At 32.2% G+C, this 18,954-nt stretch overlaps 2 non-coding genes across 2 annotated transcripts; both read left to right on the top strand.

Annotated features, from left to right (window-relative positions):
• The first annotated feature begins 11,043 nt into the window (after nucleotides 1–11,043).
• On the top strand, nucleotides 11,044–11,134 carry LOC135152495 (small nucleolar RNA R64/Z200 family). The gene has a single exon (XR_010291670.1). It is a non-coding gene; the product is annotated as a small nucleolar RNA R64/Z200 family (small nucleolar RNA).
• Nucleotides 11,135–11,360: 226 nt separating this feature from the next.
• On the top strand, nucleotides 11,361–11,433 carry LOC135152453 (small nucleolar RNA SNORD18). The gene has a single exon (XR_010291631.1). It is a non-coding gene; the product is annotated as a small nucleolar RNA SNORD18 (small nucleolar RNA).
• Nucleotides 11,434–18,954: the final 7,521 nt, after the last annotated feature.

Genomic DNA, 18,954 nt, shown 5'->3' with positions numbered 1-18,954 from the left:
TCGATTGATATGAATAGAGGGACTAAGGTAGATGACTTGGGTTATACTTTGGTTAATTTGAATAAGTTGGGGTTTTTTAATGATCCATTTGTGTTAGCGAAACAAGTTAAGCAAGTATGTTACATAGATGATCCTCTTGATAAACTATGGTCCATGGTGTTGAAATTACCCGAGAAAAACTATTATGAGGACAATGATGAAGAAAATGAGGGATCCGTGGAAGTAGAACTTGAGAATGAGTGCTTTGTGCCGAATTTCCCAAATGTTGATTTAGACGAGGAGGACACGACTAGCTACATGCGAGATGTAGATGAACTAATTCAACTTTCATGATGTAATTTAATTTGATTTTTAGTTTGGTGATGAACTATAAACAAACTTTTAGGATGTAAGTTAGTTTCCTTGTTTTTATCTCTATTGGTTTGCTCTGTTTCCAGTCAGATTTGTTAGATTTGTTGGTGTGCCTCTGTTTTCAGGCTGGTTTGCTCTGTTTTTCCGCATTTTTTTTCCATGGTGGCCAATCAGACAAGTGTTTTTGTCAAAAGAGGCTTGTCTGATAAACATTTACATAACGCTAAACAAAACAAGGCTTGTCTTTAAAGTCTACCAACAACACTTTTTACTGAACATACTGTTGTATATTTCTTAAAAGTCATTTAGTCAGACAACATTTTTTTTGTTAAAGGCTTGTTTGTAAGGCCATGTTACGATGCTAACAAAAACACTTGTATGTTAGCTTTCCTGTCACACAACACTATATAAAACCCTTGTTTGAACTCCTTGTAAACATCACAACAAATAAAACACTTGTCTAATTACAACAACGGTTTCTTGAACTATTGTCTGAGGTTTCTTCACACATCGGCTCTCAAAACAGTTGTCTAATATGCATCATTACACAATACGACAGTTAAGAAATCGTTGTCTGATTGAATTTACTAGACAACAGTTTTTTAACCGTTGTAGGTCGTAGGTGTTAGACGATAGTTTTTCGAGGACGAAAAGAAAGTGTTGTGTCTTTGTTCCAAACAACGCTTTTTTCACCGTGCATTGTCTGATCAGTGTTGTCTAATGGTGTTTTTGTTGTAGTGAATGGATTACCTCGAATCCATCCTTTACAGCAATCAAAAACTTCCTTTCCCATTATCCTCCAAAATTTTTGATAAAATGTCGGGTTTAAGCCATCCGATCCTGACGCCTTGTCAGGGTGCATTTGCTTAATAGCCACCGTGAACTCCTCAAATGTAAACTCCGCTGCCAACTTGTTATTCCGTTCTTCAATCACAACTCTGGGACTAACATCACCGTATTCTGAGCTCTTCTTTCAGATTCTCCAAAAATCTTCACAAAATATTCTTTCACGATATTAGACATGACTTTTGGATTATCTTCACGAACCCCGTCCTCCTTTTCCAGAAAACTTATGTGATTAGCTTTCTTTCGTGATGAAGCACTCGCATGAAAAAACCTAGTGTTCTTGTCTCCTTCTTTTAACCAGAATAATTTTGCTATGTGCTTCCAGTACAATTCTTCTTGCATTAACAGATCATTTAACTTCTCCTTTTCAGCCAAGAAATTCTTCACACCCATCTCATCTGTTCTATCCTTTAAACTCTCTAAAATCTCTTTCAGTTTTTTCAATTTCTCCTTGAATTTGTTGAAAAAATTACGGCCCCATTTCTCCATAAAGCCAGAGACTGACTACAGCTTTGGAATCAGGTAAGTGAGGGGAATATATTTCCAAAACTCTATTGTTTCTTTTACCAAAGGATGGCTCCTTGAGCCAAATGTTTTCAAACCTGAACCTAAAAGCCTTCCTCGAAATCGAGACATCAAACAATACGACGTGAATAGGGTTATGATGAGATACAGGGGTCGTAAGAAGATTTAACTTACAGAGGGGAAATTTGGCCCACCAGTTCTTCTAAGCAAAGGCTCTGTCTAGTCTTTCTTGAACCCAATTCCTCGTTCCTCGACTTTTCTCCCAAGTAAATTAGCCTCCACATAAGTCCAGTTCAACCAGCTCACTATCTTCTATAGCTTCACAAAATCCGTCCAGTGAATTAGGGTGAGGATGGATACCTTTCATAGTGATTTAGGGTGAGGATGGATACCTTTCATAATGTATTTTCAAATATTTCTTCTAAATAAAAGTTTAACTTAAACTTTTATTTTAAAAATATATTTTTAAATATATTATCGGACTATATCTTATAGAAACTTCAAAATGTGTGCAAACAGTATGTAAACAACCTGCGGGAGGGAGAGAGTATATAAGATGTTTTGAGGATGATCCCTGGTTGGAATTCGGGTACTTGTACAGCGAAAGTAGAATACACTGTATACTTTAATTTTTTATAGGTGCATTGGTAAATCTTTTTGCAAGTAAGGGATATACAAATTGAAGCCACCAAGAAAAGAAAAAAAGAAAATCCAGTTCACTTCTCATAAAATTGAATATGAAGAATGAAAATTTAAATGGTACAAATTAAGTGTATTCTAGGATTTTTAATATAAATTAATTGTATTCATGAAATTTAAATGTATTTAATTTGGATTTCAAATAATGTACCAAAAGTTTTGGATATTTTAATGTGATTTTAAGTTATGTTTACAAATCCGATGGTATTTAATTGGGATTATTTAAAATCAATTAAAAAACTGATGATACTCAAATTCTGATGGATTTTTTTGAATTGCAAAAGATGATGAATTCTGTGTTTTAGTGTCTTTTATGTTTTTTAAAATCTCGCCATAATCCATGAATTTTGAAGTATTGTCTTTAAATTCTAAAGACGATTTTTATCTAATTACCATATAAAATGAAAGTTAGATACAATTCATGAAAATACATAGAATATCTATATAATCTATTAAAATCCCAATTAAATAAACGTCGTAAGAACCGGGCTACGAAAAGTAAATTTAACATTTTGAAATTATATGATCCATGTATTTTTTTTCTGTCTATTTTTAAATCTATATTTTATATCAAAATTTAATTTACTTTCACAAAAATTAAATTTACTTTCACAAAATAGTTACTCACCCGATACTTTTCTCGTAAAAATATTTTTACATTTTTTCAGAGATTTGAAAATTTATAAAATTTCAAATATAAGTTGTTTTTCTTTTATAAAACAAACTAACTTGTTACAAATTTTATTTAAAGACAAAAATCGAATTTAATTTTTGATTTTTTATGCTATATCGATCGTCTAGCTAAAAAATTAATAAATGGATAAATATTTATCTTACTTGTCCAAAACAAAAATTGAATATGATAAAAAGTTATTGTAATCTTTTGATTGCTTGATATAAAAGGATGTTAATTGGTTCATATGAGGCTAAAAATTTGTCAGTGATCCACTTGATACGTCACAACAAAATTAATGAGTTATATGACAATTAATCCTTTTCTTTCCCTAATAAAATTTGGTTTTTATATCAAAGTGGTCATGGTTCTCGTTAAATATCTCACCTAGCTACCCGATCTCTACAGGAACTCTTTGTAAACACTCAAATCATTATAAATATCACCTCGTTAAATCTAGAGAATTTATTGATAGAAAACTTAATGGAATCCAAATCACAAGATGAAATGTACTACACGTGGTGTAAAGCATAATGTAACATAATGTAATAGTGATAACTCAACACTACAAAAGAATATGAAACAATACGTAAGTATGATACAAGAACTAACAGGTTGGAGATCCGGTACGAACATAAACAGACAATCCAGATATATGAAATGAACATCCGTCCATTGAAAGAAGTTCATTAACATGTTCAAGCCTCAGTGAAGAATAAAGTTCAAGTAGTTTATGCTATTGTTATTTTACACAAGTCTGTAAGAAATATTGTAGAAGGGGTGTTGAATACAATCTTTCAAAATTCAAAAGATTCAAGAACATGAACTCTAACAATTTGTAGTAAGTAAAGAACACCAAGTATTTAAAAATACAGGTGGATTGTTTGATCCACCCGTGAAAAGATATTAAGAAGGATCTGTGGATTTTACAAATTCATAACTTCTTATTTTCAACACTAGAACTCTTAAGTAAAGAACTCTATCTCTGCTAATGTTTTCGAGTAGTTCTAATGTTGCTACTATATTGGTTATATATCCCAAGATTACAAAGTTAACTTGAATACAAATTTTGCACTCTAATCTAAACTATGTTGCATCACATTTGTCTTATACATGTCTTCTGAATTATCTTCATCTTAAATGATCTTCTTCAAGTAATCCTGGTTGCATTGCACAAAACAGATGTGTTTCTGTTTCTTCTTTATTGTCCCAAATAGGCTACCATGTCCAAATTAGTGTAATCAACCCATGAGATCTGTCAGAATTAAACTCTAGTCAATTTCAACAGATATAGACTCATCCGTTGAAATATGGCTCATCCGTTGATTGATTTACAAGCTTCATCCGTTGACTTCTGTACAAGACCCATCCGTTGAGAACTCTGTGATTCATCCGTTGAGAGTTGTGCAGACTTCATCCGTTGAAATATTGATGATTCATCCGTTGATCATCCTTCACTTAGATAAAATTACATGACATAGGATATTTACAGTTAGCCATCCTATTCTACCTATCCGTTGATGTATCTCAAGATAATACAAACAATGATTTCAAATGATAATTTGATAAAGACTCTCACTTGAACATGTTACATTTGTGTTATGTTATCATCAAAATTATTGATTTCTAACAGCTATCGAAGATTTCCTGTCGATTAAGTTTCAAGAATCAAAGATTCCAGTATACCTATACTCATTATTTATAATCATTTTTTTGTAGCAACATCAAACCTTGATTGGCTGATCAAGTATTTCATCAAGTAGAGAACGAAGAATCACTTCAGTACTAGTCGTTCGTGAACCCCACTAGTGCACGGAGCGTGAGTACTAGTCAAGTGAAGTCAGGCGCTTTCGATTAAAGTCAAATCTGAAAGCGGCGTCATATAATTATTTAAATTCAAATAATTATATATATATATATATATATATAGGGGTTTGTTCAAATACAAACCAACTTTATCATACAAACCTAAAAACTAATTTCAAAACTAAACAAATATCCCCCCAAACTCTTAAAAACTAACAATATCACCCCCTAGCTTTGCCATCAACTTCCCCAAAATTACACTTTCCACCCCGCCACGTCACCACGCCACGTCAGCACAGGGGTCCCACCACTGTTGATGTGGCACTGCCACGTCAGCACTGAGGCACCCCACTGCTGACGTGGCACTGCCACGTCATCTGCCACGTCAGCACTGGGATCCCCCACTGCTGACGTGGCAGTGCCACGTCAGCAGGTGCTGACATGGCAGATGATGTCAGCAGTGGGGCCCCCTGAAAATTAAAAAAATTAAAAAAAAAATAGATTGGAGTGTTTATAGCAAAAATGGGAGTGGAAATAGTGGTTTTTAGGTTTGTATGGGAGTGTGGTTTGTAGTGGAATAAGCCCCTATATATATATATTATTTGTTTGGAACCACTTAAAACTACAATATGGTTTTATGTCAAGTCATATATATATTAACATGCAGGCATCATTTGAAGATATTAGAGAAAATGGCTAAGTATAAACCCCAAGTGGCGCCACGCTGTCCCATATATACGGTGTCTCTAGGCGCCACTCAAGGTCAAACTCAGTCAAGGCGTCACTCCGGTTGAGAGAAAATATTCTAAATGGTGAGTGACACTCACATATACCTCCTCTATGCTATGGAAGACGCCACTCCATCCTACTCTGCTCACTAGCTATTAGGCGCCACTCAGCCTTAGTGAAGATTTGGTTGAGTGAAAAACCAAGTGGCGCCAACCTTAGTTTCATACACTCATTTGTACACCCCTGAGGCACCACTTGAGTTCTAGTATATATCTAAAGTTGCTGCTAGCTTTTTAAGCAAAATATCCTATTAACATATGATATTTTCACTTTTAAATTAGGTTTTGTATTTTAATTATTGAAGTCGGGTCATAGTTGGTTAAAATAAACTATATTTTTATATTGCAAAATACTTTTATTAAAATTGCATGAATAAAAGATTAAATTAAACAATATACTGAAATTAGCATTAGTTAGCAGCATAGGAAATCAATTGTAAGTAATAGAGGATATCTTTATTGTGTACTATTTACAAACTACAGACGGACTAATAAACAATATCTTAAACTTTATAAATAAACACCTTTGTGTACAAAATGAACAAATTCAAAGTCAAATTTTTACAAGATATTTTCCTATTGTGATTGTGAACCTTTCATTACTCTATTCCATCACCGGGACCAACATAGCATTGGTAGGTAATAGAATTCCACCACCTTGAACTCTTTTTCTCCACACAAGCAACACGGAGATACCTTCATGACGACTTATATGGTCTCATTGCATCTGATAAAACATGTCCCAAATGGTTAATATTGTTGCCCTTTGAATAGTGACTAGGCTGGGTGTGAACACAATTGTATTTTGGATGCAGTAAAAAATTGATTACTCTCAAGAACCTTGTTGATACATGAATAAATTTATTAATGATAGATAAACTTACAAGAAGTTGATCTTTTTGCCGCGTTTGCTTTTTTTTCAATCCTCTTTCACATACTGTCTACCCTGTTGTTTTCATGTTCTCTCATGAAATCATGTGTGTCATTGTATGATTTATAGAAAACGGGTCTCTATAAGAGGTAGTGCTGGTGCAAGAAAGTCTCTAAATCTGTAATACGTCTTTTAGAAGGTTGTTGAGACTTGGAACTGGTTACATGAGGTAGCTCACAGTTTCTCCAAAATTCTTCTGAGGGTGAGCCGCAAAGCTTGGACATTTCTTGTAATTGTTCCACCTAAGAGGCCAACAGATGCAATCTTCATCTTTTCACTTGATTAATTAAATAAAAACATTGATGTTATGCTAAAAAAATTATATAAATAGAAATACAAGTTACAATAAAATGGACAATATTATGGAGTTATTGTATCCTATGTGTTAGCAGAAGCGCACGCAAAAGTTGCCTTTACCAAGTAAAAATTAGCATAGGTCATAGTACAAGAGAAGATGGCTTCAACCAGTACTTAACGAAGTCCCAAATGTTTTATCATTTATGATTCTCATGTCAGTATTTGAGGAATAATGGATGGATTGGCTATGTAGATTTTTTTTGTCGGTGTTGCTAGAAACTTAAAATACTACTAGTCCCCCTGCATGACCACCAGTATCTCTAGCATTCCGATGTTTATTTTTGTACCTTTAACAAACTAATGTTTGATCAACTGGATCTCTATCAACTATATGTTTAAATTTATTATATCTGTTGCACGTGTGGGAAAAAGGGAGTAAAATTCACACATCGGGGGAGGGACCTAACAAATGATAAAATGATGATTGACGTATGACATAATTACCGCTTCTTAAGGTGAATATCAATGCATGTCCCCAAAAGCGTAAGGAATATTTGTTCTCAAGATAAATTTTAAAACTTTATATTTTAATTTGATATTGTCGAGACATAAGTTTTGTTCTAAAAGTACCAAATATTAATGTGTTCATACTATCTATTTACATGATACGAATACTTTATTTCAAACCATAAATTACCTGGTCTTCTTGGTTAGACTTGCGGGAGACGAAGCATTTGACCCCTGTCTACTTTCATGTTTAACCACACTATATATGAAAAAGATACAAAGGTAAACAACTAGACTATTTATGACATGAAATCAGAAGATTGCTAAAAATCCTAAATTTTATGATTATAACTACTTTTCAGTCCATCAATTTTAACCTGAAAATTGGAGCATTTTCTTCATTGCTTGAGTATGTAACTGATCTACATCTGTGTCAATCTTCCCTGTGAATGAATAATAAAAATATTAATTCAGATCCGTCACGTGTGTGTGTGTGTGTGTGTGTGTTTTATCAACTACATGATTATGAATGATAGAAATCTAGGTGCATAGATTGATATATAACTTACATCGTTAAAGGTACACTGACTGGTTTCGATGTAATTGCAACTGTATCCTAAAATTCAGATCTAAGTTGTACAAACATAAAATAGGAGAAGAATTACTTACACGATACTGAGATGAGCCCACCCAACACGATTTTATCATGATTTTCATTCATTTACAATTGTGAACAAAAAGAAAATGATAATCGATGATTAATGATCATACGTATCAATTTATGAAGGTAATTAATGGTCGAAAATAGAACTAAAAGATTTGTAGATCTTGAAAGTAAATATATCATATACATATGATGTGTGTTATGTATGTGTCCATATGTGTGTGGATGGGTGTATATATATATATATGGGAAATGGCTTTACATTTATGTTTTATATAAAAATCTTACGTTTATTACCATCTTAGATCTTGCGGATGATTCTAGATGTATCCAGAGGCGGGGAGGGCCTATATTGGGCTGAGATAATGTTTAGGCTCATTGTTAATATTTCACACACAATGTATAACGAGAGTAATTGTGAAAAAGATAAATTTAGGTTGGGCCTAATTTAGTTTGTTGAAAATTATGGCCGAAACTACAAGTAAGGTAGGGAACACATTTACACACTACACTCACTATAAGAAAAATAGGTGAAACAACGGTTTTTTTTGTTGTCAAATAATTTCATTGACGATTAAACGATATGTGAGAAGTATTAGACAAAGTATAGGCCAACCCTTGTTGGAACTGGAAAGCAACGAAAGTCCTCTCAATAATTGATGTTGTTTTTTTAGCTGTTTTTTTATATAAATATTAAATCTGTTGACATTTTCTTTATTTAAGAATTTATTATATACATTCATTTTGATCCACGTTTTTGTTTTGCGAAAGCCTCAACTTTTAAGTTGGAAAATGGAAATATGCGATGTACTCTTTATTACAAAAAAGAAGGGCATTGTAGTGCTGAAAAATTGTTGGGGAATGAAGACTTGCACTTAGATGCTATATATGCAAAATGTAACATATGAACGGAGTTTGTTCTTGCTTCGTGAAACTGTTTGTGAGTGAACAAGACAGAATATCAACGTGTTCCCTTATAATGGTGAAATCTTGTAAGGACAATGTAACAATGTCAATAGGAACACAGATGTAGTTGCTGACAGAGGGCAAGGAGTCAGGGAAGGCAGTTTTACCCAACCCGTTCTGAACCAATTGGATCTACTCGGACCCGATTTTTCTGGAAATGGATATGGATCTTAAATATTCCGAACCGAGACCCAACTTGAAACCCGAAATCCGATTCGAACCTAATCCGAACTCGAAACCTGATAAAAATCTGATAAAAAATATTATATATGTGTATGTGTAATGTGTACTATATATATTTTTATACTAATATTTTGCTTAATTTTATATGTGCAATATAGAATTTACATTCATTTCACCAGTATTGCTTTTCTTAATTACTATGCATTAATTAATCAAAATGTAATAAATATATAAATGATAAGTTGAATGATTGTAAACAATTAAATTAGCATGTTTCACGTGTTTATTGTACTAATTAAAACATGTGAAGATTCTTTTTTATATTCGTAAATTTTAAAAAAAAATAATCATCATATTTTTTATAGGTATATAATTTTTAGTTTTTATGTGCTTTATTTTATTAAGTACTCGAATAAAACTGAATCAAATCCGAACCCGAACCGAAACCCGAAAAACCCCGAAAGATCGGATTTGGATCTTTATTTATACCGGGACCTGAACCCGAACCGACCCGGAATATAATGGATCGGGTCTGGAACTCAGGGAAAACGACCTGATCCGACCCGTTCCCATCCCTACAAGGAGTGGATATTGTGGTTATTACTTTTTTAATCTTATAGAACTAAAGAATGAATAATAATCACGCTTCTATTTTACTTGTTTAATTATTATTTTTCCTTTGAATATATTTAGCTCCTGCATCTATGTCCTTCCGACTTATTTTAAATAAATCCAAAACTAATAAAACATGAGTCTCGAACTATAAAAGTTGTTTAGTCTAATATGACTAAAGGTTAAATGGCAGTAAGGTCACTCGACTGACTACTAACTTTCAAATGGGTCATCCAACTCAAAAAGATTTCAGTCAAATAACTAAATTATTTACAACTTTCAATCAAGTCACTTGTCGTTAGTGACGTTTAGTAGTCGACGGAAAGATGAGTTGGCAGTACTTTTTTCAGAAATTCTCATTTTAATTAAAAAAATTTGATTTAAAAATTTTCAAAATTAAAAAATTTCAAAAGATTAAGAATAACCATATTTGTAAATTCCCGTTTTAAAGATTTTTTTTCATATTTCTGATTTTTCTTAAAAATATTCTGATTAAAAATATTTAAAAATTTTCAGAATTTTAGAATTTGAAAATAAAATTTTCAGAATTTTTTTCATAAGTTCTCATTTTTTTGGAAATTTATCAGAATTTTTTAAAAAAATTCGGATGTATTTTATAAAAATTGATTTTTGAAAAAAAAAATTAGTTTTTTGAAAATTTTTCATTTTTTGAATTTTTTAATTTCATTAAAAATTCTACAAATTTGTAAAAAAAAATTAGAAAATCAAAAAACAGATTTAATGACGTGGGAGCTGATCTTAACTGACTTCCGTCTAAATTTAATGAGATTTAACAGCCGTAAAAATTTTAACATGTTTGATGACTTGATTGAATATTTTCCTTTGTTTTGTGACCTGATTGAAAAGATTTTGAGTTAGATGACCCAATTAAAAGTTAATAGTCAGTTGAGTGACCTAAGTGCCATTTAACCTCACTCTAATTATTCTGTCTATTATGTAACGGGGTGCAAAAGAAAGCCCAGTTATAATCTAGGGCTTATGCAATAACCAAGCCCTATTAATTGACATACAAGCAGTCTCATTCCATCACACTACGCCTTTCAAGAATTTTAGGGTTTCGATTTTCGTGTTATATCTCTTACAAATTCAGCAAAAATTTGATAAAATATCGATTCATACTCACTTACGATAAGTCCGGTTATTTTGAGTAATCAGTTCTTAGGAAATTGATTTATTTATGTTGTGATGATATATGAATTTATTCAATAACTTCATAGATTTCGAAAGAAATCAATGAGAATTCAATTCATTATACTGAGCAGAAAAAGAAGCAAATATATCGAGTTTCCGTGGCTTCATTTGTACATTATTGTGATTATAATTGAATCATCAATTTAGAATCTCTGATACTCACATTTGTTGAATTGTGTTAATGCTGATGTATATCTTGTCATATGTGGTAGATGTTCTAACACTTATATATTTTGTTCGGTGTTTGTTTTTGTATGCTATTTTATATGTCTGCATTTTAAGGATGTTGAATTTTAATCGGAGATGTGATGAGTATATACTTTGGTCCGTGTTTCTGATCAACTGTGACTGATTTTAACCAATCTCTGATTTCCAATTTATGTATTTTAATAACTTTACCAGTCTATGTATAAATATGTGAAAATATTCTTCTAACCGCTTCTCCGTTCTATTAGCGGAAATGGTGGAAACTTGCTGACCAGTGATAGAGTATATATGAGTTAAGTTCTATGGAGTACAAAAAAAATTGGAGTATTGGAGTACAAAGTTTGATAAAATGTAATTTAGTCATCTAAATTTCAATTTTTTTTGTCCAATAATATTTGTAAATATTTGACAACCTGCACATTATGTTCAGCAACATAAACATCGTGATCAAATGGTAGAATAATTACTTTTATAAATCATAGAACTCTATGTTCTGCAATATAATTAATAAGTAGAACAATAATCTTAATACTTGTTAAAGTTGAAAGATATTAATGATTAATTGACAATTATGTGCAAGACAACTTATAAAAGATAGATTATATCAAAATTTGGATAATCAAAGATATTATATAGGATCAAACTGAAAAATTATGATTTGTACTCCAATACTCCAATGTTTTTATGTACTCCATAGAACTTAACTCTTAAGTTCTATGGAGTACATAAAAACATTGGAGTATTGGAGTACAAATCATAATTTTTTAGTTTGATACTATATAATATCTTTGATTATCCAAATTTTGATATAATCTATCATTTATAAGTTGTCTTGCACATAATTGTCAATTAATCATTAATATCTTTCAACTTTAACAAGTATTAAGATTATTGTTCTGCTTATTAGTTATATTGCAGAACATAGAGTCCTATGATTTATAAAACTAATTATTCTACCATTTGATCACGATGTTTATGTTGCAGAACATAATGTGCAGGTTGTCAAATATTTACAAATATTATTGGACAAAAAAAATTAAAATTTAGATGACTAGATTACATTTTATCAGACTTTGTACTCCAATACTCCAATTTTTTTTGTACTTCATAGAACTTGGAGTACACAATATATTGGAGTATTGGAGTACAAAGTTGGATAAAATTCAATCTATTCATCTAAATTTCAATTTTTTTGTTCAATAATATTCGTAAACATTTAATAACCTGCACATTATGTTCTACACAACATAAACATTGTAATCAAAAAGTAGAATAATGACTTTTATAAATTACAGGACTCTATGTTCTGCAATATAACTAATAAGCAGAACAATAATGTTAATACTTGTTAAAGTTGAAGGATATTAAATATTGATAGACAATTATGTGCAAGACAACTTATAAATGATAGATTGTATATAAATTTGTATAATCAAATATATTATTTATGATTAAACCAAAGAAATTAAGACTTGTACTCCAATACTCCAATGTTTTTGTGTACTCCATAGAACTTAACTCTATATATATATATATATATATATATATATATATATATATATATATATATATATATATATAAGTTGGTTTGTAAGATATTCCATACTTGGTAAAATTTAAAATTTTCATATGCATAATTATTTTAGACATCTACTAGATAAATTATATGAGTCAAAATAATCGGAATTTTTGTAGATATATTGATGATAATTATTTGATGAATTAACATAAAATATAAAACGACTTTTAAGTTTAATAACTCTCACTCAAAACAAATTTATTTATTATTAAATTATTTGACAATATGTTACGTTTCAAGTTTTTTATAATCTTATTACAACATGGATAATTATTCTAAGAGGGGTGTACATTGGATTGAGATTTTGAAGCATTGTGCTTAAATCCTATCAACTCTACGACATTTTACCAAAAATCCACACAAAATCAAAATCACATACAATCCATTAAAATATATAGACTAAAAACAATTCATTAAAATCTCATTTGAATACACCCCTTCAGTTGAGAAGTGAAGAATGAGGAGCGAGCTACCTCGCTCACTCTTACGGTATATAGCAACACAAAACTGGTTAATCTTCCAGTTTAAGGGATTTTGACTTGCAATAGCAGGTTTTAGGCAATGAAACCGGCCCAAAATTATCAAGAAGGTAATCTCAAAAATAAAAGAGAAATCACAATCTATCTATTTGTTATATACTTATATATAATACAAGAGAAGTGATTTTGAGAGAGAATTTAACTAACAAGGTAGGAGACCATCTTATTTCTATGTCCATAACCAAGGTACAAGCAAGCATTTTATAGGCTAGTAGGATGTATGTTACAAGAAAATGGAGAGCCAAAGGTTGGCTAATAATGAGAGCATACAAAAGGTTGAGAAACACAAGAGTCATCCACACATTATACATAACACTCCCCCTTGGATGACACGTACTTACAGCATGCCTCATTAAAACCTTACTAGGAAAACCCAGTGGGAAAAACCTAGTGAAGGAAAAAGAGTACATGTGTTGTTCATATTTTAATATCATGTCTCCCCCTCATTTTAACATGAATCTCGAAATTTACGCATCCCAATCATGTGAACTAATTTCTCAGAAGAAGTTGTAAGAAGCGCCTTCGTGAACAAGTCTACTGGATTTTCACACGATCGAATCTGACAAACATCAATTTCACCCTTTTGTTGAAGTTCATTGGTAAAGAAAAACTTTGGATCAATGTGCTTTGTCCTATCACCTTTAATGTAACCTTCTCGAGTCTGAGTGATGCATGCTTCATTATCTTCAAATAAAACAGTAGGGCTTTCTTTGTTGACTAAAAGACCACATGATTCCCGAGTATGATGGACCAAGGATCTTAGCCACACGCATTCCCGACTAGCTTTAAAGTCAATTAAAAGACTCGATAAGTCATAGAAACGGCCTGTAAATTCATGATAAAATCTTTAAAACTTTCAAAAAAATTCTATGAAATTTACCAAAAGTTGGGGGGGGGGGGGGCAAATAATAGGGGTTGGATATAATTTTTAATTATTTAAGGATTATTTGAAAGCCTAGAAATATAAAAGCCTAGTGAATAAAGGCCTGAAATAACTAAATAATAATTAATATTCTAATTAAATAATATAGGCTAAAAAAGGCCCACTACACATTAACGCTTGAGCACGTGGATTATCAAAGCTCGTGGATTGAGCACCCAGCCCCGTCAAGATCCAAATCCGTAATCCTAGTCTTACTAGGTGACTGCAAAGAAGGATCCAAAACTTCAAAGTCCTATGAGGAATCTAACTCTCCGAGGATGGCTATCTGGAGTCCTAGATAACCATCAACAGCACAAGATAATGATCAACGATTAGTCAATTCATATCTCCAATACAGATACCTACTTCTACGAGGTCTCTAATATTTAGAATCATACTTTTAAGCAATCTCTAACATTGAGATCTCTATATAAAGGATTCTACCCCCTCCAAACTATAACGATGTCTTGACTTGATTCTTCAAACGTACAACAAAAGATACATGGGCATCGCGATCAACGCGAACAGTTATAAAGCACGAAAAATTATTTTCGGTCAGAAACAATTTTTGGAATAAAATTATTTTGAATAAAAAATTATTTGGAATTTTTAGAAATTTTCAGAGTGAGTGTAGGATCTGATAAGGTAGATTATATCAACCGCTCTGATGCCAATTATTTGATCCCGAAATGATTGTAGAAGTGGGGGTTGAATACAATCACAGAAAATTATCGTGGAATAAATCTGATTTGAATATAACTGGATAATCAGGTTTTAATTAATTAAATAAACAAGGTTCAAGTAAAAAGTAAATTAAACTTGAAAGTCATTATTAAATTAATTAGGGTTCAGTTTTAATGTCCACTAAATATTTTAGAATAAATTTGACAGGAAGTATTCTAATTTAGGGATTAAAACAATCGAGTGATCAAAGCACAGAAAACTGTGGATATAACGAATATCAAGTTTAGCACAACTTGAAAGCTTTACAATGCAATGAACAAGTTTACAAATGAAGGGGGAGGCCATATTTCTAGGCAAATCCCTTGAACAAGGCAAGACAATTGAAGACAAGACAATGCAATGACTTGCTAAGACAATAAAACACTTTGTCTTTCCGAAATAAGCAAGGCAAGACAATTTGACAAGGGGCAAGATAATCAGAGGGATTGTCTATAGCTTAGCAAGACAATCCAAAATATGGGCAAGACAATCTAAAACAAGGTAAGACAATCTGAGAGATTTTCTATAGCTTGGTAAGACAATCTAAAGCAAGGTAAGACAATCTGCCATACGGTAAGACAATGCATACTTCGGCAAGCCAATCTAGAAGATTGTCTTGCAAGCCAAAGGTTGGCAAGACAATGCAGGATGCGGCAAGACAATCTAATAGATTGTCTTACCGAAGCATTCAAAAGCTTCTAAGACAATCTAATTGATTGTCTTACCGAAATAATTCTCGGTAAGACAAATCAAAACACGCTGAACGTCTGAAGGTTTAAATAACCTTCGTCTTTTAGTCTATTTCGTCTTATTATCGCAGCTCCTTAGAAATGCTTTAAATCCCGCACAGCTTACAATATTTAATTAATAAGTATTTAATTTAATCCAGAAATTATATAAATAAGTATCTAATATTATTAGACATTTATAAATATAATTTTATAATTAATTAAAATATTTATTAATATAAATAAAACTTTACAGTCCAAGCTGCGGTCTCTAGAGGGTCTGGAACCGGACTCCTTTTGACTTGCAAATAAAAATCAATTCCATCTGCGGTTCCAACTTTAAGAATATATCACTTTCCATTGCATTGGTGATAATTCTTTTTCCTCATAGCCAGGCAGGTCTAAGATTCAGTTTCTAGTGGGTCTAGAACCGGATCCCTTTTGCTTTGAAAATTATAAATCAATTCCAACCGGGTTTCCAGCTTTAAGAATATATCACTCTCCATTGCGATGGTGATAATTCTTTTTCCCATAACTAGACAGGTCTGAGTTGCGGTCTCCTTGTCCTTCCTTTTAGCCTTCTTTCTTTTGCTTTCTTTTTGTAAATTAATTCTAAATCAATTAACTTATTAATAAACTTAATTATCAAATTAATTCTAATTGAATTAATTTAACAAAGAAATAAATTACTAGAGATTAATTAATTAACAAAGAATTAATTAACTAAACATTTGAGCTGTGGTTGGGTCTTCGAATCTTCGTCTTCTAGTTCAACTTCATTTCAGTACACATAAAAAATCTCTGATGAAATAAATACTTGAATCTTCGTACCTTCCGAACTCTTTGAACTGCTACACAATTTATTTAACACTGAGGCTTGATCATATGAAATGAACTTCTTCTAGTGGCTTGTAGCGGATATCTTGGAATTCTTCTGATATTCTGATTCTTGTATCCACTTTACTTTCTTGATCTGATTCCAGCTAAACTATCTACTATCATAACTTATCAGAGACTAATCCAAGTTGAGTTACAAGTTGAGTTACAAGTTGTCAGGTCATCAAACACAAGTTGATTTATCACCAGTTGTACAAATAGGCTTAGACATGTACCTTGCAATAAGGCTTTTCAGTAACTATAACCAACAACATGCAATCTTCTTCGTAGAACAACATAATAGTTTACCGTGATTGTTCAAGTTGCATGATTTACGGTATGAATCATGAGTGGAGAAACGAAGTAGAGTGGAAAAATGTAATACCTTGGCTTCTTCGAGCATCTTTGAAGTAAAAGAGTCTGCAATTTTTTGGAACACAGGCTCAGAAAGGTCGAAATGAGGCTGGGGAGGATCGCACCAGTTGCCAGGATCATTAGGAGGACAGAAATTAGTTGCAGTGACTATAATAGACCCTGATCTGCACCATCTCGGGGAATTGATACACTTGAGCTCAAAGCAAGCTCCGCAGCTGAAGCCATCGTTGAAACAAGTTTCCATATCCACAAGATCCCCCTGCCAATGTCCCAAATTTTCACAGATCCGCTAATAAATTATATTTTTGAGCCTTGAATATAAACAAAAATTGTATACATAACAACGTACCCATAGTGTCGGAAGCATCACTGCCTCCATAAAAGGTGGCACGGCCCTGCATCCAGCTTCCGTCATCAAATCCATGAACAAGCGAAATAAGACAGAGGATGCCTCCTAGTGTAGAAACAAGCCTGCAGGCCATTTTTTTTATTGTGTATTCTTTTAGTTAGTTCCTGCAAACAACCAAAACAGAATTAATTGAGTTAGTCACTACTAATAACAATCAACTATTAACCGTTAACTGTAAATACTAGTATTCAGTCTCATTCCGCGACAATAAAAAACGATTTAAGAGTTGATTATCTCACCTTTGGGGAGATTTGTTGTGGGGGTGAAGCTGTGATTGTGATGGACAAATGAGAGGAGAAATGGATGTTATATAGGGGAGGGTAAGGGCAAAACGGAGAATTCGAAACGAAAAAACTGTTATTCAAGTATTGCAGGTAGCTAGTATGTGAACAAGTGAAGGCAGATTGATAATGTGATAAAATGAAAGCAATTTGACTTGAAGGGCAGTGTGCAACTTCTTTTTTTTTAGCTTTTTCTGCATTTAAAACCCTTTTCTTCTTCATTTTTGCTTCTTCTTTTGCTTTTTTCCTCCGACGGTTTCGTCTGCTTTCTATTTATATGAATCGTTGTTAGGAGGAGGTTCTGAGTATATTCCGATGCATTTATTTCGCTTACATATTTAGTGAATGGTTCCCGTAAACGAACCGAACTCGGAAAATTTTACAAACACGAACAAATTTTACGCCAATTTAAGAATATTGAACATTTTAAATTCATAGCATGAGAAATGTAGCTTGGCTGGAGCCATAAATCACTCTTGCAGATCGATCAGGGATATTCTGAAGGTAATCGAAACTCTGGGAACAAGATGCTAAAACGCTTCCCTGCAATTATTTAGTAGCGGACGGGTGTGTAACGCGTAAAAATCTGTTAAACAGTTCGGATTAAATTATTTAGTCAAGAATAAGAATGCGAGGTCTCCAAAAATATTGTTTCATTTCATTATAATTAATAGTTTCGTTTTGAATTAGGAAATTAAGTTATGATGATCGACGGATATATATGAACTAATATGTGAGTTGCAGAGATGCAACGCCTAAATTAGAAATAACGTACGTAACAGGATGAAGAAGCAAAAGATAAATTGAGTTGCAGAATTGCGCTGTTGTTGCAACTTTCGTGACAAACATTTTGCAGCATGGTGATCATGACCAGTACGTTCGTAAACCGCGGCAGAAAGAAAGGAATTGAACTAAGCTCAGCAACTCTAAACGCTAAACAGGGTCTCGGACAAACTCTTTTAAAAATGTAGAGTCTTTTTCCGCTCTCTTTTAAAGAGTATCTAAATGCTATTAAATTATTATTATTAAATACAATATTCACTTCAATCCAATTTTATTCACTTCTCTCTACAACATTTTTTCCAAACAATAAAAAATAAAAATCGAGAGCAAATATAAAACGTAGGACTGAAATTATTAACGTATTTAATGTATTAACTTGTTATGAGACATATATTATAATATTTTATTAAAAATAATTCAAAACCGTATTAAAGATGCTCTTGCTAAAATCTAGTTGGAAGGAATTTAAATG

The sequence above is a fragment of the Daucus carota genome, chromosome 4 (assembly GCF_001625215.2).
Source record: "Daucus carota subsp. sativus chromosome 4, DH1 v3.0, whole genome shotgun sequence".
NCBI classification, from domain to species: domain Eukaryota; kingdom Viridiplantae; phylum Streptophyta; class Magnoliopsida; order Apiales; family Apiaceae; genus Daucus; species Daucus carota.
This window is presented reverse-complemented; position numbering and strand designations above follow the sequence as displayed.